General features: G+C 41.7%; 1 protein-coding gene across 2 annotated transcripts in view; it reads right to left on the bottom strand.

Moving 5' to 3' along the window:
- The window catches only part of ANKRD46 (ankyrin repeat domain 46), a 40,902-nt gene extending 20,757 nt beyond the window's left edge, over positions 1-20,145 (bottom strand). The window contains exon 1 of one of the 2 annotated variants that reach the window (XM_068983680.1): positions 20,075-20,145. The gene's annotated coding sequence lies outside the window, so the exon portion shown is untranslated. The remainder of the gene's footprint in view (positions 1-20,074) is intronic. The other variant, XM_068983679.1, reaches the window with a different exon arrangement.
- Between the last annotated feature and the right edge of the window lie 630 nt (positions 20,146-20,775).

Below are 20,775 nucleotides of genomic sequence, written 5' to 3'. Positions count from 1 at the left end.
TATTGGAGTGGGTTGCCATTTCCTTCTCCAGGGGCTCTTCCTGACTCAGGGATTAAACCTGCATCTCCTGCATTGCACGGGGATCCTTTACCACTGAGACCTCCCTGGAAGCTCCGTATTTCTCTAATAGAGTGGTCTTGATAATTTCCAAGACTTAGAAAATTTAATGTGTCTAAGTTTATTATTAAGTGTCAGAGTGGATTTCAAATTTAGTCTATAAGATTTCCAAAATGCCATGCTGCTTCTATATCTATCAAGATAATCAGGAGAAAATGGTTTATACAAAGCTTTGTTGCTTGTTTACAATTGTTTTTAAAATTCCTGACAGACCATGCCTCTAAGAAGACAAAAAACGGGTCTGACCTGTCTGTGTATCCTGGCAGATTACACAGTGCCTGGCACACTGTTTCTTAAAACCTAGACATGGGGGGATCCAATAATTCTGTGCTGAATGTACACTCAGTGAAGTTCACTATAACAGGATTTTGAAGTAACATTTTTCTTATGACTAGTTCTATAGTTCATTGTAAAATTCTTAAGAAAATAAACATGAACAAAGAGAAGAAAGTAAGTTATCATAATCCTAACAACTAGAAGTAACTACCATTAATATTTTGATGTTACAGTCTCACAGCTTTTTTCTCTATATGAATGAATGTTTAATTCATACTATACATACTAACCTTAAACTTTTTAATTTATTATATTATGAACATGCTTCCATGTTACCAGTCTTCTAAATTATTTTTAATGGTGATATTCTATTGTTTGTATGTACCATAATTTTATTATTGAATTTCCTAGCATATTAAAAAAGAATCCGCCCTATAGTCTTCCAATTACCCAGGTTCAAACTCACTGACACTGTAAATCAGTCAAAATGAAGATAGTCTAAGAGGCTTTTTAAATAACATTTCTGGACAAACTTTGACTGTCACAGTAAGTTTTCAGGTGATGTATTTAAACATGTGACACAGATGACCCTGACTGTAATGAAAGGCTGTGGAACCAGCTCCATTTCTTCCTGGTGAATGGTGTTACTGTGATAGCAATCTTAATGCAATGCTTGCTTTGCTCACTATAAAACTTCCAAGATTCTTATTTATAGTTCATCTTAAAGTAAGTTAGGTTTAGGATCCTTTTGCTGTTGTTGTTCAGTCGCTAAGTCGGGTACGATTCTTTGGGCTATAGCCTGCCAGGCCCCACTGACCTTTACTCTCTCTCAGAGTCTGCTCAAATTCATGTCCATTGAGTCAGTGATGCTACCTAACCATCTCATCCTATGCTGCCCCCTTCTCCTGCCCTCAGTCTTTCCTAGCATCAGGGTCTTTTCCAATGAGTCAGCTCTTCCCATCAGATGGCCACAGTATTGGAGCTTCAGGCTCACCATCAGTCCTTCCAATGAATATTCAAGGTTGATTTCCTTTAGAATTGACTGGTTTAATCTTCTTGCAGTCCAAGGGACTCTCAAGAGTCTTCTCCAGCACCACAAATCAAAAGCATCAATTCTTCAGTGCGTGGCCTTCTTTATGGTCCAACTCTCACATCTGTACATGACTACTGGAAAAACCATAGCTTTGACTATGCAGACCTTTGTTGGCAAAGTGATGTCTCTGCTTTTCAGTCTGCCTGCAATGCAGGAGACTCGGGTTTGATCACTTCCCTGGGTTGGGAAGATCCCCTGGAGGAGGGCATGGCAACCAATTCCAGTCTTACTTGTGGAGCATTTTATGGTATTCCCGAGTCGAATTTAACTGTCTAAAATTTTCTAATTTTGTGATTTCTTCAACACCAAGTTATCAATTACTTCATTATTAAAAATATTTTATCGCAGTAAAGGGAAGGTTAATTTCAAATGTGTGAATTAGAGAATGCCACTTTAAGAAAGGCCAGTACATTGTGCTTAAGCTCATATACTGATATTAATTAAAAGTGGGCTAATTGGGTATTACTTAGGTGATATTCTTAGGGAACAAAGAATTTATGTTTATAAATATTTATTATGTTAGAAACCAGAATTGAAAGAGACACATGTACCCCAATGTTCATCACAGAACTGAACAGCCAGGACATGGAAGCAACCTAGATGTCCATCAGCAGATGAATGGATAAGAAAGCTTTGGTACATGTACACAATGGAGTATTACTCAGCCGTTAAAAAGAATTCATTTGAATCAGTTCTGATGAGATGGATGAAACTGGAGCCGATTATACAGAGTGAAGTAAGCCAGAAAGAAAAACACCAATACAGTATACTAACACATATATATGGAATTTAGAAAGATGGCAATGACGACCCTGTATGCAAGACAGGAAAAAAGACACAGCTGTGTATAACGGACTTTTGGACTCAGAGAGAGAGGGAGAGGGCGGGATGATTTGGGAGAATGGCATTCTATAATGTATACTATCATGTAAGAATTGAATCGCCAGTCTATGTCTGACGCAGGATACAGCATGCTTGGGGCTGGTGCATGGGGATCACCCACAGAGATGTTATGGGGAGGGAGGTGGGAGGGGGTTTCATGTTTGGGAACACATGTAAGAATTAAAGATTTTAAAATTTAATAAGAAAAAAAAAAGGAAAAAAAAAAAAAAAAGAATACATCTGAATCAGTTCTAATGAGGTGGATGAAACTGGAGCCTACTATACAGAGTGAAGTAAGCCAGAAAGAAAAACACCAGTACAGTATACTAACGCATATATATGGAATTTAGAAAGATGGTAACGATAACCCTGTATGTGAGACAGCAAAAGAGACACAGATGTATAGAACAGTCTTTTGGACTCTGTGGGAGAGAGAGAGGGTGGGATGATTTGGGGGAAGGGCACTGAAACATGTATAATATCATATAAGAAATGAATCGCCAGTCCAGGTTCGATACAGGGTGCTTGGGGCTGGTGCACTGGGATGACCCGGAGGGATGGTAAGGGGAGGGAGAAGGGGGGGTTCAGGATGGGGAACACGTGTACACCCGTGGTGGATTCATGTTGATGTGTGGCAGAACCAATACAATATTGTAAAGTAATTAGCCTCCAATTAAAATAAATAAATTTAAATTTAAAAAATTTTATTATGTTATGATTACTATTTATAATGGAAAGGGCAAAATGATTTGTATGTTTGCTATTACTCTGCAAACAACTGCTTAGCAACATGTATAACATTTATTTATTTATTATACACCAGGCACTGTTTAAGTATTTTTCTAGTAATAACTGAGTCCTCATGAAAAAAACCTATACGGTGAGTACTACTGATATCATTATTCTCATTTTTATAGGTGAAAAAACTACGTCCCTAAGTTTGTTTTCATAAGATTCTTTTTAATATAATGAATTAGTTTTTAGCAAATCTTTTCATTGAAGGTTGTATAAAGGGAAACATTAGTCTAGTCTACACACTTTGAATTAACTCTTAGAAACATTTCACTAAAAGTAAACTTTTTAAACTGTGGCAAAACAATAAACATCTGGAAATGTTTCTTACTCTACAAGAAGTATCAATCTAGCACATATCATTCTGATAAACTCTTTGCAATCATCTCACACAAATTAGACTTTTTTAAGAGTAAGAAAAATAAAAATAAAATATTTGGAAGTGTTTTCCACTTACAGGAAGTGACTATGTTCCTGGACTCAATATTCTCAAGCATTTCTTACTTGTTGGGATAGTGCAAAAATACTTGCCTAAAATTTTATTTCTCCATCAGGAAATCACAACAAACCAAACAAGAATTTCTAAAATACATATCCTGAAATATTTATATTACTTAAACATTATTTTTAAATTATTAAAATTTAGTGGGACTTCCCTAGCAGTTCAGCGGTTAAGATTCTATGCTTCCAATGCAGGGGCAATGGGTTTAATCCCTGGTTCCAGAACTGAGAGCTTACATGATGCCTGGTGCAGCCAAAAAAACACTTTTTTAGTTACAATTCAAATTTCAGAAAAAAATTGGCTTAAGATAGATAAAAATTAATTTTTCACAAAGAGAATATCATCTTAGATATTTTATTCTGATGCCTTTTAGTATTTTCTAAAAATTTTTACTGTGTTCACCGTGTTAAAAATTCTTAGCAAGGGACTTCTTCTCACTGAAATTTCCAATTTTTAATCTGTAATAATAAAACAAAGACATCAAATTAGTACTGGGAGGTCAATGTGAAGTATATTATATTACTTTTGCAATAAAGTTATTTGATTTTTTAAAAAACCGTTTTTTCCTAGCTACCTCAGGATTTTATTACGTGACCTGATGGTGCCACCTTGTGGCCCACCTGGACTTCAAAAGCAATGTGAGCATCTAGTATTGGTATAAAGCCAGAACGAGGGCCTCTGAAGTTTTCCTTTGTCTCATTTCAGTCACTTATTGTCATTCTTACTAATTTTGAAATTGTTCAGAATTGGTCCGAACTTCAATTTTCCTTAGAAAAGAAAAGCTTACCTAATATAATGTGTGTCAATTATACCTCAAAGAAGAAAGAAAAGAAAGGGAAGGAAGGAAAAGGAAGGAAAGGGAGGAGGGAGGAAGGAAGGGGAACTCCGTGGCGGTCCAGTGGTTCACTATTGGCGTTTTCACTGCCAAGGGCCTGGGTTCAGCCCCTGGTCTGGTGCAGGAACTAAAATCCCATAAGCCAGGCAAAGCAGCCAGGGTAGGAGAGGGGAGAAGAGCTTACTAGGCAAATACAGCATAAATATGATTCCAGGCCTTTTAAAAAATCTAAACCTCATTAAGCCCACCTTTGATATCAGACTTCATATACACAGAATTATTAAAGTGTTACAAAAATGACCTTCTTACTTATTAATTTTTCAGTGTTATTTAAAATATAGGAATTACAGCTTTTTGTAAATTATTCCTTATTTTCTAAATAGGACAAAATTTAACCAGACTTCACCTCAAATCACCTGAAAGCAAAAGAGTGTTCTTAGGAGTATTTCTATGAAAATTTTACAGCTGAAGGGTGATCTACGATCGCCTAACAGATTATCTAACCCAAGCTCCCAGGTTTACAGACGATACTGAGAACCAGAGAGCCTGTAACTTTTCATGTCAACCCTCACCTCTAGGGGTCTAGCCTTATTCATGATCTATGGTAGAAATACAAGGTACCTCATCTTCAACGTAACAGGTTTTCACAATTCTAGAACCTGCAGCCATTCATGCTCTGAATTACGTGCTAGATGGAAGCTAGTGTGTGTGGCATCCTTAATATAAAACACCCATTCTAGTGACAAAGGGTGGAACAGGACACTCCCTGGTCTACACAACCCCAGAGAGGACTGGTCAGCACCACAGTGGACCCGGCTCACAAGTAACTAACTGTCAATGAGGGACCATTAGGGAAGCAATTCAGCCAAGGGTCACTGGTGTGGTGGTCGTCAGGTGGAGAGTGAGTAAGAGGCAGATTCAGGCCTTCCCCTGGAGACCCTCCGGCTCACCCAGCCTTGGGCCAGCAGGTGAGCTGGGGGGCCCAGGGAACAGACTGGGAAGCACATCCTGAGGGCTCCAGAGCCCTCACCAAGGCCCCCACTAACCACGGCCCAGGCCTCAAGGAGCAGTGAACCTCTCCCTGCTCCCTCTCTCTGTGACCTAATAGCAGTGGCTGTCTGCCTGACCTGTGAGACCTGGTCTCGCCCTTTGGGCCACCTGAGGAGACTGAGGACCAGTTGGGTTGGATGCCTGGCTCCCTCAGGGATGACAGCTGGGAAGGGTGTGGGAACCTGGCCCTGAAGGAGCTGCCAACTGAGATCCGCCTCCTCTCAGCCAGGACTGGGACCTTGGAGGCTGAGAGCGGTGCTTTGGGATCTTGCCCTTTCTGGTCAGGACAGAGAATACCATTCATCTGGTAGAGATTTACAGGGTCATCATTACCTGTTACCAGACCTTAAGAACGAAGGAGCTGACACCGAGAAGTGTGCAACAACTCACCACACCCATCCGTCACCTTTTGCTTTTAAAGGGGCTTGCTGAAAGCTTTCAGTAACTCTGGGGTTCTTAGGGCACGAGCCACCCATCTCCTTGTATGAGCCTGTAACAGACCTTTCTCTGTTCTAAACTCTTGCTTTAGTACTGACTGGCCTCACTGTGCGTTGGGCACACAGACTTGCGCTTCGGTAACAGTGAGGCCACGTGAACCACTCCAGTCTAAATCACATTTAGAGCTCCAGAATGTTTACACTTGTGGCCCAGGTAGACCCTTAAAATTCAGGAACTCCTCACATATCATTATTAGACCTACAGCCTACCCAACCTGTTCCAACCTTTGGGGACTCTGGTAAATAATACGCCATGAAGAAAATAACTGACAACAGGCTGAAGGGGCTAACTTAGCCAAATCTTTAAAAATGGCATGTTTGGACTTCCTTGGGAGTCTAGTGGTTAAGATTCTACACTTGGAATGAAAGGGCCGTGGGTGTGATCCCTGGTGGGGGAACTAAGATCCTACATGCTGCAGAGTACGACCAATAAATTGATAAATGTTAAAAAAATAAAAGTGGCATGCTTATATAGAAACTATATATATAGAAACCACACGGGGTAACAGGTATTTCTTCCCACTGGAAACAGTTAAGGGTGACATCTTTGGTAGGAAGAAAGTGCAGAGTTTTAGTAAGAGAGTTGAGTGTCTAAGGCTTTAAAGGGAGCCTTTGCTTCTTTTCCTGCTGTCTCTCCTTTGGACTGTGGGTAACCTATTTTGGGGAAGCATCTTTGATACCCCAAGAAAGTAGTGAATTATATGCTTAAAAATGGCTCTAGGTTCAGGAAAGAGAAATACGGATTTTTTTTTTTCCCACTAGTTGTTTTTTTTTTTTTTTTTAAACCCAGCTTAGGAGGATAAAAATAAGTGTAGGATTTCAAGCAGAAGTTTTATTTTTCAGCTGGAGCTTTCCTTGTGCTGCCACTTAGGAACCTAAGATGTGGGGCAAGAAGTAGGAAATGCTAGTACTAATAAAGCAGGATGGAGTCAGCAGTCCTGGTAGCTTCTTTAGTGGAACAGTAATTCCGAATGGACAATGAATCATAGCAATCCCCTTTCTGCCTGAGACCTGGCCCCCATGCAGCCTCTCCTAGTAAAACAGCAGATCTGTGAGTTGGCTCAACATCTGTGTACTCAAGAGTCTATGGTATCTTTCAGAAACAGGAACAGAGGCTGGCAAAACTCTGTATCACTTTCCCGTGGAACTATTTTTATAGACTGCCCAAAGACCTACCAGGCCATTGTGACCAACATGGGAAAGAGTGGTCAGTGACTAAGGTCTCAAGACCATTCCATTTCATGATTGTTGTCTATAGATTTTATCTTTAAAATTTTTTTTAAAAGAATGGTTAACTAAATTATCAACATTTTATCAATCAGACCACTCTTTTTAAAAAAAGTTCCATGCCTCACTCTGCTGGTTGAAGTTCACCCTTCAATTCTTTTAGGGAGGATCTGTAAGCAGTCCAGTCTTTCAGTCTTCTGACAGTGGCTTTATTTTTACTTTATTCTTGAATAATAGTCCATGTGATTACAAGGCTGTAGCTGCCAGTTACTTTCCCTCAGCATTCTGAGGCTATCATTCTACTGCTTCTTGGCTCTATTATTGCTAGAAGACATCTGCTTTAGTCTAATTGTTGCATAAGTCTTTTTATTCTTTGGTTTAAAATTTTTCACTTTAACCTTAATGTTAACAGTTTTGCTGGGATCTATTTAGGAGGATTTATATATCCTGGTTGGAATTCTGAATTTTTATAACTTATAATCTAAGGACCAAGGCCTCTTGAATTCTGGGGAATTCTCACTCACCTCTTCCAACTACTGCTTTTCGATCATGTCTTCCTATTAGATATGTGTTGGAAACTCAATTTATGCTTTTCTTAAAAAAAACCCAAAACTTTTCTATGCTGTAGCTTCTAGGTACAGTTCTCAGCACTATCTTCTAATTGATTTATTATCTCTGGCTGGATTGAGTCTAAGTGTATCACACATCAAAAAAAACAAACCCCTCAACTACTGTACTTTTTCACTTCTAAGAGTTCTAATTTTGTCTTCATCTCCATCTGCTCTTGTCACTTTCTGTTTCATAATTTACCATTTTGAATAAATGCAAGTGCTTTCTCTACTTGAGCATAAGGACACTTGAAAGTCTTTGTTGGAGCAACAAGTATACACTGTACACTATAGGCATTATCTTGTAATAACCTATAATGGAATATAATTTGCAAAAATACTGAATTGCTATGCTGTACCCCTTAAATCAAAACATTTAAAGCAACCACACTTCAATAAAAAAAGGAAAAAAACCCCTTTGTTGGATAGCTTCCTACAATCACTTACACTAGGACTGAGTTTGTGTTCCAATGCCACACTGCTGGATGGGTTTTTCTTGACCCTGGATCTTTGTCATTCATTTTGGAATTTTTGCTGTAAGCTTATTTTGGGAGAGGGTTTGTTTTTGTTCTCCATTCCTCCTGCCACATGCTTACTCCTCCACATGGTTGCCTCCGACTTGCCACCTGACAATGAGTTCAGAACCAGGTCTTATAAAGGCTGAAGATCTTATATACTGGCCAAAACTAACCGTGCTTTTCACTCCCTTGGAGGCCCAGTGCCACTGTAGTGGACACAACTGGCTGCCTACCATTCATGCCTTTTTCTGTCCCGCAGTACCCAACAGTATCACTCCTGGCTGTCCCTAAGTATGTTTTGAGGAAATAAGCTCTGACTCCAAGTCATGTAACATGTAACATAGTACATTCTTCTAGCTGCAGTGGTTTACTGTTTTTTAATTAATTTTTTATTGAAGGGTAGTTGATTTATTAATACAATGTTATCTTAGTTTCTGCTGTACAGCAAAGTGAATCAGTTATACATATATCCACTCTTTTTTAGACTCTTTTCCCATATAGGTCATTACAGGGTATTAAGTAGAGTTCCCTGTCCTCTACAGTAGGCTCTTATGCAGTGGTTTTATTTAGAAGTAGACATATTTCAGTCCAATAAGACCCTTTACTTACTGTAATATATATTCAGTTCAGTTCAGTCGCTCAGTTGTGTCTGACTCTTTGTGACCCCATGGACGCCAGGCCTCCCTGTCCATCACCAACTCCCGGAATTCACCCAAACTCATGCACTTCGAGTCGGTGATGCCATCCAGCCATCTGACGTCCCCTTCTCCTCCTGCCCCAAAACCCTCCCAGCATCAGGATCTTTTCCAATGAGTCAACCCTTTGCATGAGGTGGCCAAAGTATTGGAGTTTCAGCTTTAGCATCAGTCCTTTCAATGAACACCTAGGACTGATCTCCTTTAGAATGGACTGGATGGATCTCCTTGCAGTCCAAGGGACTCTCAAGAGTCTTCTCCAACACCACAGTTCAAAAGCATCAATTCTTTGGCACTCAGCTTTCTTCACCGTCCAACTCTCACATCCATACATGACTACTGGAAAAACCATATATATTAAAGTGACATATTCTTTTTTTCTGATAATAAGGTGTAAACAGAACATCTAAAATTGCTTTAGTCATTTTGACATGGATTTCAGAAGGGACGGAGGGAGAGAGAGAGAAACAGATAAAGAGAAAGGCAGGGGTGCTGGAGATGGGAAGCACACAGGGAAACAGAGCCAGACCTTGATTAAACCTCATATGAAGCTCATACTAACTATGGACTTTTCAAATACAGGCATCAATAAATTCCCTTTTTTATTGACAGTTTAGGTTTTCTGTTACAACCAAATATTTAAATGATACAGAACCTAAAGTCTTACTTCCTTGGTGGATCAGAGGGAAAAGAATCCGCCTGCAATGCAGGAGACCAGGGTTCAATCCCTGGGTCGGGAAGATCCCCTGGAGAAGGGAATGGCAACCCACTCCAGTATTCTTGCTTGGAGAATCCCATGGACAGAGGAGCCTGGCAGGCTACAGTCTGGGGGATCCCAAAGAGTCGGACACGACTGAGCGACTAACACTTCCTTTGCACTTTCCTTGAACCTGAAGCAGTCATTACCACTTGATTCCTACTGCTGCGTGCTTCTGCCACTGCTTTCTACGAAGGAAAAAATACTGCTTGTGTTACATGTTTCAGCAAAAGACAAAGATCAAATGAAGGGTGGGAGCAATGATATCTAACCCTCTTCAAGAAGCTGAATTAACTAAGGTCTAAGAAATCTCATTTGAAAATGGGATAAACAGCACAGCAGGCAGGAAGCAGACTGACAGCTGGGTAAATTCTAGGCGCTCACCAAGGAGATAACTTGAAGTACAAGTTGAACAGACAATCTGAATAGATGAGATAAAAATAAGCTCACTGTGGGGAAAACACAGACAATACCAGTTTTTGTTCTGTTTTTAAGAAAAATAACCAAGAGGCAAAATACAGCTCCAAATGGGGAAGTGGCAGAAAGAGATTTAAATGAAAGAATCAGTGCCATCTGGCTCTTGGAAAAAGACATATTAGGGCTAAAAATATCACCAAAGTTAGAATGCTTAAACCATTCTGACAATGCCACACCCAGTTCAGTTCAGTTCAGTCGCTCAGTCATGTCCAACTCTTTGCGACCCCATGAATCGCAGCACGCCAGGCCTCCCTGTCCATCACCATCTCCTGGAGTTCACTCAGACTCAGTCCTGCCACACCCAGGACATTAAAAAAAATTTAACTTAGACTAAAGAAAAAAAGACACCATTAAGAGAAAATACAGGTTTCTTAGCTAGTTTTAATATACTTAGGTTAAAAAGTAAAACAGGGACTTCCCGAGTGGTCCAGAGGTTAGGACTCTGTGCTCCCGATGCAGGAGGCCTAGGTTCAATCCCTGCTTGGGGAGCTAGATCTTGTAGGTCACAACTAGAGATCCTGCATGCCACAACTAAGACTGTTTTTTTAAAGTAAAACACAGCAGAGGAATTTCACGAAGACCCAATGTCGAAAAAATAGCTAAATAAACCATGTGTGTTCTTGCATTTGCTTCTAGATGACTTGGCACCATCCCTAAATAACAATGTGCACATCTTTTAGTTGATTGTATTCAATTGCATAAATCTGTCAAAATGACTACTTATTGGATAGTTCCGTGAATACACAGAAGCATCAGTATTTCTTTGGCATATGTGTGTTTATGGCCACATGACCAAGAGCTGGGAACAAAAAAATCATCCAATTTTTTGAAATCAAATGGGTGTATGCCTATCTTTATTGAACATAGTTTAGTCTAGAACTGTTTTGTTTCTCTAATAATTACTGGCAAATCAGAAGTTAAATTACACAAGGTTTCTAAATACTGCAGTGAACAAAGAGGTCTAGAAAAACTGAACAGCACTAACAAGTTCTTCTTCAAGTTCTACACTTCTCCAAGTTCTAGAATTCTGGGTATATAAACAAGGAAGTGAAATCTTATCTCCAAGAGACCCCTGCGTGTTCACTGCAGCATTATTCCCAATAACCAAGACATGGAAGCAACCTAAGCGTCCACTGACACAAGCGGATGACAAAGATGCTGTATACACACGATGAATATTATTCAGCCACAAAAAGCAGGAAATTCGGCCGTCTGTGACAACATGAATGAACCTGGATGATACCACCCAAAGAGAGGTAAGTTAGACACAGAAAGACAAATACCGAATGATCTCACTTACATGTGCTATGGAATCTAAAAGAGTCAAACTCACAGAACCAGAGAGCAGAAGGGTAGTTGCCAGGGGCTGAGGAAGAGGGAAATTGGAAGGTGTTGGTCAAAGGGTACAAACTATCACTCATGGCATGGAGCTAATTTTCAGCAGGATGATTGTAGGTAATAGTATGTATTGTGTACTTGAAATTTGCTGAGATCTTGTGTTCTCATTACATACGCACACAAAGGTAACTATGTGAGGTGATGGATTGAGTGGGGCAATCATTTCAAATTTATGAAAATATTAAATCATCACACTGTACGCCTTTAAAAAAAATCAGACTGCATAAACACTATGTACAATTTTTATTCGTCAATAATATTTCAACAAAGCTGGAAAGATCCTGAAAGATGACACTGTGAAAGTGCTGCACTCAATATGCCAGCACATTTGGAAAACTCAGCAGTGGCCACAGGACCGGAAAAGGTCAGCTTTCATTCCAATCCCAAAGAAAGGCAATGCCAAAGAATCCTCAAACTACCGCACAATTGCACTCATCTCACACACTAGTAAAGTAATGTTTAAAATTCTCCAAGCCAGGCTTCAGCAATACATGAACCGTGAACTTCCAGATATTCAAGCTGGTTTTAAAAAGGCAAAGGAACCAGAGATCAAATTGAAAACATCCCCTGGATCCTTGAATAAGCAAGAGAGTTCCAGAAAAACATCTATTTCTGCTTTCTTGACTATGCCAAAGCCTTTGACTGTGTGGATCACAATAAACTGTGGAAAATTCTGAAAGAGATGGGAATACCAGACCACCTGACATGCCTCTTGAGAAACCTGTATGCAGGTCAGGAAACAACAGAACTGGACATGGACCAACAGACTGGTTCCAAACAGGAAAAGGAGTACATCAAGGCTGTATACTGTCACCCTGCTTATTTAACTTATATGCAGAGTACATCATGAGAAACACTGGGCTGGAGGAAGCACAAGCTGGAATCAAGATTGCCGGGAGAAATATCAATAACCTCAGATATGCAGATGACACCACCCTTATGGAAGCCTCTAAAGAACTAAAGAGCCTCTTGATGAAAGTGAAAGAGGAAAGTGGAAAAAGTTGGCTTAAAGCTCAACATTCAGAAAACTAAGATCATGGCATCTGGTCCTATCATTTCATGGCAAATAGATGGGGAAACAGTGGAAACAGTGGCTGACTTTATTTTTCTGGGCTCCAAAATCACTGCAGATGGTGATTGCAGCCAGGAAATTAAGATGCTTACTCCTTGGAAGGAAAGTTATGACCAACCAAGACAGCGTATTAAAAAGCAGAGACATTACTTTGCCAACAAAGATCTGTCTAGTCAAGGCTATGGTTTTTCCAGTGGTCATGTATGGATGTGAGAGTTGGACTATAAAGAAAGCTGAGCACCAAAGAATTGATGCTTTTGAAATGTGGTGTTGTAAAGACTCTTGAGAGTCCCTCAGACTGCAAGGAGATCCAACCAGTCCATCCTAAAGGAGATCAGTCCTGGGTGTTCATTGGAAGGAAGGACTGATGCTCAAGCTGAAACTCCAATACTTTGGCCACCTGATGCAAAGAGCTGACTCATTTGAAAAGACCCTGATGCTGGGAAAGATTGAGGGCAGGAGAAGGGACGACAGAGGATGAGATGGTTGGATGGCATCACTGACTCAATGGACATTGGTTTGGGTAGACTCTGGGAGTTGGTGATGGACAGGGACGCCTGGCGTGCTGCAATTCACGGGGTTGCAAAGAGTCAGACACGACTGAGTAACTGAACTGAAATGAAACTGGAAAAAAGGAAAAAGGGATAAGCATATATTTAATTTGGAAATTAGCTATTCCTTTGTCACTGATTTTATTTACATATTACATACACTTTATGCATAAGATCTAAGTTGATCATTCTTATGTCTGTATGCTGGTGTGGAAAATGGGATTTTATTACCAAGATATAAACCATGAATTTAAGTTCTAATAATACCAAAAATAATTTTAAATAGGCAAATCTTTTTCAAACCCCACAATACAATCCTTTACAAAATCTAATTCTCATTAATTTTCCTTGTAAGAAATCTAGAAAAAGTCTTTAGTGGAATGGTATGGAACAAATTTGGTAATGACATTTCTATAGTGACAATCTCAAAAGTTCTTCCATTTTTAAAGGATGAATAGAGTTAATGAAAAACCCTGTAGCATAAGAGAAGAGGTTCATTAGCTCTACACAGAAAAATATACCACTGAAAATTATTTACAAGAAATGAACAGAAAAAGAAAAAATCTGGCTTAGGAATATATAAAAAAAAAATTAAGAACTCAGGTTATGGGAAAAAAAAGTACCATATGGAGACTGGGATTTTAAAAAAAGACTATGAATTAGATAAAAACATAAAAGAAAATTTAAAATTCAAATTGTAAGCAGAGAAAGTGTTAGTCACTCAGTTGTATATGACTCTTTGCAACCTCATGGACTGCGGTCTGCCAGGCTCCTCTGTCTGTGGGATTCTCCAGGCAAGAATATAGGAGTGGGTTGCCATTCCCTTCTCCAGGGGAAACTTCCCAACCCAGGGACTGAACCCTGGTCTCTCACATTGCAGGCAGATTCTTTACCGTTTGAGCCACCAGGGATGCCCCTGTAAGCAGTAAAGAACATAACAAATATTACAAAAAATCAAATCAGCGATGGAAAGGCCTAACTTAAGAAACTCTGCAAAAGAAAAGTTAACAAGGACATGTGAAATGATTATGACAACTAGAGAACAGAGCCAACCCATGAAAAATTGCCAGAGGGGTGAAAATGAGAAAACAACAAAAAACAAACTTAAGAAAGTACTTCTCTCAAATTAAAAAAAGATTTTCATCTGTACACTGAAGGACACATCATCTTCCAGATAAAACTAATTGATTAAAAAAAATCAGTAGATATAATCCTAAACTTCAAAATAATTTATTTAATCACCTTAAGGGCTATGGTTTTTCCAGTGGTCATGTATGAATGTGAGAGTTGGACTGTGAAGAAAGCTGAGCACTGAAGAATTGATTCTTTTGAACTGTGGTGTTGGAGAAGACTCTTGAGAGTCCCTTGGACTGCAAGGAGATCCAACCAGTCCATTCTGAAGGAGATCAGCCCTGGGATTTCTTTGGAAGGAATGATGCTGAAGCTGAAACTCCAGTACTTTGGCCACCTCATGTGAAGAGTTGACTCATCGGAAAAGACTCATGCTGAGAGGGATTGGGGGCAGGAGGAGAAGGGGACAACAGACGATGAGATGGCTGGATGGCATCACCGACTCGATGGACGTGAGTCTGAGTGACTCCGGGAGCTGGTGATGGACAGGGAGGCCTGGCGTGCTGCGATTCATGGGGTTGCAAAGAGTCGGACACGACTGAGCGACTGAACTGAACTGAAACCTTTACAGTGCAACTGTGAGCTGAACTTGCTATGGAAAAGGCACAAGACAAGACCACGGAAAGAGTTTATATCCACAGTAAAGATGGGGTAAATCTGGTATATACTATATACCTTGTAGATTATTTTTTATTTGGCCATTAATTTACTGAGGGCAGAAACAAGAACCTAAACTCATGTTGAGATAAAAAGACAGTATATTTCAAAATAAATCCTGGTTTTCAACTTTCTTGAGTATGTATTTTGTTTTAAATGCACAGTTTGTAGCACCTCTAAGTTAATTTTAATCTGAGGTAAGAACAAAAATAATTGACAAAGGAACATCTTCTACCAAAGGGCTTTTATGAGCCCTGAAATGAATTATGCAAAAAAAGACAAGCTTTTGTGTGTATGGGTTTTGGAGGTTAATAACACATTATCATTTTCAGTATAGCAGTATAGTTATTTTACTTCCACCAATCATTGATAAAGTGATCCAAGTCTGACTGCTAAATAGGTGGAGCTAGAAATAAAATTATTTACTGTGAGGATGACTGCGGTGCTTTCAAATTAGAGTTTACAGCTAACCTCCTCTAAAAAGCTGTCCCTACTTGCCGACTCTAATCCCTTTCCCTAGATTCTCTCTTCAAACCACACTAATCAGATCTTCTTCCCACTCTTCTTAGGGTGCTCTTGCATCAACACCAGTGACCGGCACACTGCTAAGTACAACATTCATTTCATGGTCCTCATCTCACGATGTGTCGAATCAAAGACTGCTCCTTCTCAGTCTCCTCTGTGGTTCCAACCTCTGAACATCCCAGAGGAAAGAAAATCCCAGAGCTCAACCCTTGCTTCTTTAGACCAGATCTCATATAATCTCAAGGCCTGAAATACTACCTACTTGCTAATGATTCCTAAATTTCTATTTTGAGTTGGGACCTTTCCACTCAACTCCAGTCTCACATAACACCACCTCAACAAGCATCTCAAACCTGACTCGTCTAAAGCTGAACTCTTGACTGCTGCTCCACCAGCCTCCCCATCTCTCTCATCCTCAAGTCTTCCCCATGTCATAAAGGGCAACTCCATCCCTTCACTAGCTCAGGTCAAAGGCCTCGCGCCATCCTTCCCTCTTTCACCCTCATACTCCACATCCAATCCATCAGCAAATCCTGTCAGCCATACCTAGAAAACAGCAGCTTCTTACTACGCTATTGTTACCACTTGGTCTGACCCAACCTAACTGGGCTCCCTGCTCCTACTGTCCCTTCTGAACACAGGCGCCAGAGTGATCCTTTACACCTGTTAAGTCAGGACCCCCCCACTCCCCTCAACCACCTCCCTCCTCACTCAGGGGAAAGGCCATGATCTTCACCAGGACAGATGAGCTCTAGAGCTTACCTCACTCTTCCTGCCTCTGCTCAAACCCACTGGCCTCCTTGCTGGCCCCCAACAAGCCTGGCGGCCTCTAGGCCTGGGCCCTTGCCTGGTGCACCGGACCCCTACACAGCTGCAGGGCTGTCTCTGACCCCTTCGGGTTGTACTCAGGAGCCTTCTCTATGGAGCTGTTCCTTATTTCAAAACTGCTTCTGCTCCTTCCCTGGATCTCCCTATCCCCCTTCACTGCTTCATTTTTCTTCTAAGCAATAATTACCACCTGACTGGATAGATTTTAATTTTTAATAAGTATTTTATTTATCATCCCCATCTCCACCTTTCCCCAGTGGAATGTTAGCTCCAGGAGGACAAGAATTCTGTTTTCTTTTGTTCCTCTCGCATTTCAGGGGATTAGAACCATGCTTGCCTCTGGGAGGCACTCTGCATACATTTGCTACGGGAGTGCTGAATATGCAAACTCTTAAATCCTGATAAGGCTAAGGGATTTAGCACACTACAGTATCCAACTTCTCTCCACAATGGGAAATACCACTTTACAGGAACTGGAAATGCCTTTCTCTTCCATATAGTAAGTAATACAATTTGCTCTAAATAACACGCCCCAAATTTCTTAATTCCTCTTTACTACAGTCTTTCAAATGTCTTTCCTACATCCTCTAAAATATTAACTGGCGTGCTAAGTTGCTTCAGTCATGTCTGACTCTTTGCAATCCTATGGGCCCTATGGAACCTGCCACGCTCCTCTGTCCGTGGGATTCTTCAGGCAAAAATAATGGAATGGGTTGCCATGGCCTACTCCAGAGGCTCTTCCCGACCCAGGGATTGAACTCGCGTCTCTTATGTTTCCTGCATTGGCAGGTGGGTTCTTCATCACATGGACAAATCTTTCATTCCCCTTTAGCATTACTGTCATAATATTGCAAAGGCAAAGTGAATTCACTAAAAATGGTATCAAAATGCAAACAATGATGAAAAGTAATGAAGCTCATTAACAACCAAATAAACCCAACCCTGCTGCTGCTACTGCTGCTAAGTCGCTTCAGTCGTGTCCGACTCTGCCACCCCATAGACGGCAGCCCACCAGGCTCCCCCGTCCCTGGGATTCTCCAGGCAAGAACACTGGAGTGGGTTGCCATTTCCTTCTCCAATGCATGAAAGAGAAGAGTGAAAGTGAGGTCACTCAGCTGTGTCTGACTCTTAGCAACCCCATGGACTGCAGCCTACTAGGCTCCTCCGTTCATGGATTTTCCAGGCAAGAGTACTGGAGTGGGGTGCCATTGCCTTCTCTGGGAGGGCCCTAGTCCATGCTTAACTTTATTATCACTATACTCTTTAAAAAGCAAACATTTTTCTAATTAAACTCCCTTTTAAGCTAAAAAGGAGTTGGTACAGGATACTTGCATTTAGCCATGAAAATTAAACCTCAGGGAAATCAGTTCAAGCTATTAGGTTGGTGTGAAAGTAACTGCAATTTTACACTGTTGAAATTGGCCATGATACCAGAATACATTCTTAAATAAATGCAGTTATGTTATACAGCATTTTAACGTGTATTTCTTGCTTTATGTTTTTTGCTAATGATTTATTGTTGTTTACATTTATTTTAGACTATGGAAATGATGTTAGACAAAATGCAAATTTGAGCTTTTTTTTTTTTATTCAAGTTCAAAATGGGTTGTAAAGAAGCAGGGCGACAACTCGCAGCATCAACAAGGCAACCTGGCTTCTAACTACGTACATGCACTGGTTGTTCAAGAAGTTCTGCAAAGGAGATGAGAGCCTTGAAGGTGAGGAGCATACTGGTTGGCCAACAACCAACTGAGAGTCATTATCAAAGCTGATCTTACAACCACATGAGAAGCTGTCAAAGGACTCAACGTTGACCATTTTACAGTTGTGTGGCATTTGATGCAAATTGGAAAGGTGAAAAAGCTCAGTTAGTGGGTGCCTCACAAGCTGACCACAAATCAAAAAAATCATTGTTCTGAAGTGTCATCTGCTTTTATTCAACAACAATGAACTGTTTCTCGATTGGATTGTGACACGCAACAAAAAGTCGACTGTATACGACAACCACTGACAACCAGCTGTGTGGATGGACTGAGAAGAAGCTCCAAAGCACTTCCCAAAACCAAACTCGCACCGAAAAAAGGTCATGGTCACTGTCTGGTGGTCTGCTGCAGGTCTGATTCATCACAGCTTTCTGAGTCCCACCGAAACCATCACATGTGAGAAGTATGCTCAACAGATCGGTGAGATGCACGGACAACTGCAACACCTGCACTGGCCCCGGTCAACAGAAAGGGCCCCATTGTTCTCCATGACAACACCTCCCCGCACGCCACACAACCAGCACTTCAAAAGTAGAGAGACATGGGCTATGAAGTTGTGCCTCATCTGCCATATTCACCTGACCTCTCACCAACTGACTACCCTTTCTTTGAGCATCTTGACAACTTGTTGCAGGCAAAACGCTTCCACAACCAGCAGGAGGTAGAAAATGCTTCCCAAGAGTTCGTGGAATCCCAAAGCACGTATTTTCACACTATAGGAATAAACAAACTTATTTCTCATTGACAAAAACATGTTGATTGTAATGGTTTCTATTTTGACTAATAACGATGTGTTGGCGCCTAATTACAATGATTGAAAATTCACGGTCCAAAATCGCAGTTACTTTTGTACCAACCTAATACGAGTCAAATTGATAAGTAAACAAAAGCCTTATGGAATAGGTTTGTATAGGTAACAAGCAGGAACACTGGAGTAAGGAGATGAGGTTCAAATCCTTTACTAACTGTTCGACCTTGGACAAGTTAATTTAGACTGTGTGCCTCGGTTTCCTTATTTGTAAAATGGAAATGGTACCCTCTGCTGTTGCTACAAGGATTAAATACAGACACAATACGACTTAAAGTATCCAGCACAATGACATACAGTAAGCATTGAAGACTTCTCTTACTATAATCCCCGCCCCGCTAGCAGACCTCTTTACGCTCCTAAGTACCATTCTTTAGAATGAGAATTGACACTATTAAATGATGTATTTTTCCCCCTTCGTTATATTCGGTAGCCAATTCTAAACACCGTGGGCCGTTTTAAAGAATAAACGTCATTTTCTCGAGGCAGAGCCCTGTATTGCAAGATGATCGGCCTCCTGCATTGCACTTTTAATAAGGAGCAGCCCTGTCTTTGAACCCGGGTACCCGGGGCCATGTAATATCGGGACAATTCGCGCACATCTCAGCAGCTTCTCTTCACGCCTGGACTGCGGGTTCCGAGTAACTAGCCGCATACTGTCCGTGCCGAGGCCGAGACAGCGCACCTTTTCTGGCGGAGTGGCGAGACGCCGGCCGCGGGGTCTCCGGCTCGGACCGTCGACCTCGCGAGGCCCCGCCGGGCCGCCCGCCCCGGCCACGCCCGCCGCGCGGCCGCTGCCCTCACAGCAGCCCCCAGCGCCCGCGCCGGCCCTCCCAGCTCCCCCGGGCGGCACAGACCCGAGACCGGCCACCACGGGTCTGCTTCCCCGCGGGCGGCCCCGCCTCTCAGGTCCCTAGCCCAGGCCCCAAGCCGGGCCCTCCGGTGCTTCGGGGCCATCGGGGGGAGTGTCAGTGGCTTTCATCCCGGGGCTGCCCGCGGGCCTCGGCCCAAGTACCTTCCAGTCAGTCGAGGAATGGCGGCAGCGGCACCACCTTCCTCCCGGCGACCGCGGCAGAGGCGACGGCAGCGGACGGAGAGGAGGGGACGGGCTGGCCACTAAGACGAGCGGGCCCTAGCTGGCCAGAGCGGCCTCGCTGCGCCGCGGCTTGTGCGCCCCCTGGAGGCCGGAAGTCGCACTGGCGGCTCGACCAGCTCTGAATCACTAAGCAAAGTGAGAAAACTGCTGTGGGGGAGAAGAGAAGACAACTGAGAAAGGTTCCATAGGTCTGAGTCCAGGAGCATTTTGCACTTTTCAAGTCCTTTTCTAAACAAACATCCCACCCCTCAGCTAAATGAAGGCTTCACAGGCAAGGACAGTCTTACCAAGAGTCTTACCAAGTCTCTAAGTTGAGTTGGACTCTTTGTGACCCCCACGGGCTGCAGCAGGCCAAGCTCCTCTGTCCTCCACTATCTCCCAGAGTTTGCTCAAATTCATGTCTTTCGAGTTGGTGATGCTGTCTAGCCATCTCATCCTCTGCTGCCCCCTTCTCCTCCCCGCTTCAATCTTTCCCAGCATCAAGGTCTTTTCCAATGAGTCAGTTCTTTGCATCAGGTGGCCAAAGTATTACAGCTTCAGCTTCAGCATCAGTTCTGATGAATATTCGGGGTTGATTTCCTTTAGGATGGACTGGTTTGATGTCTGCAGTCCAAGAGACT

The sequence above is a fragment of the Capricornis sumatraensis genome, chromosome 11 (genome assembly GCF_032405125.1).
Source record: "Capricornis sumatraensis isolate serow.1 chromosome 11, serow.2, whole genome shotgun sequence".
NCBI classification, from domain to species: Eukaryota; Metazoa; Chordata; class Mammalia; order Artiodactyla; family Bovidae; genus Capricornis; species Capricornis sumatraensis.
This window is presented reverse-complemented; position numbering and strand designations above follow the sequence as displayed.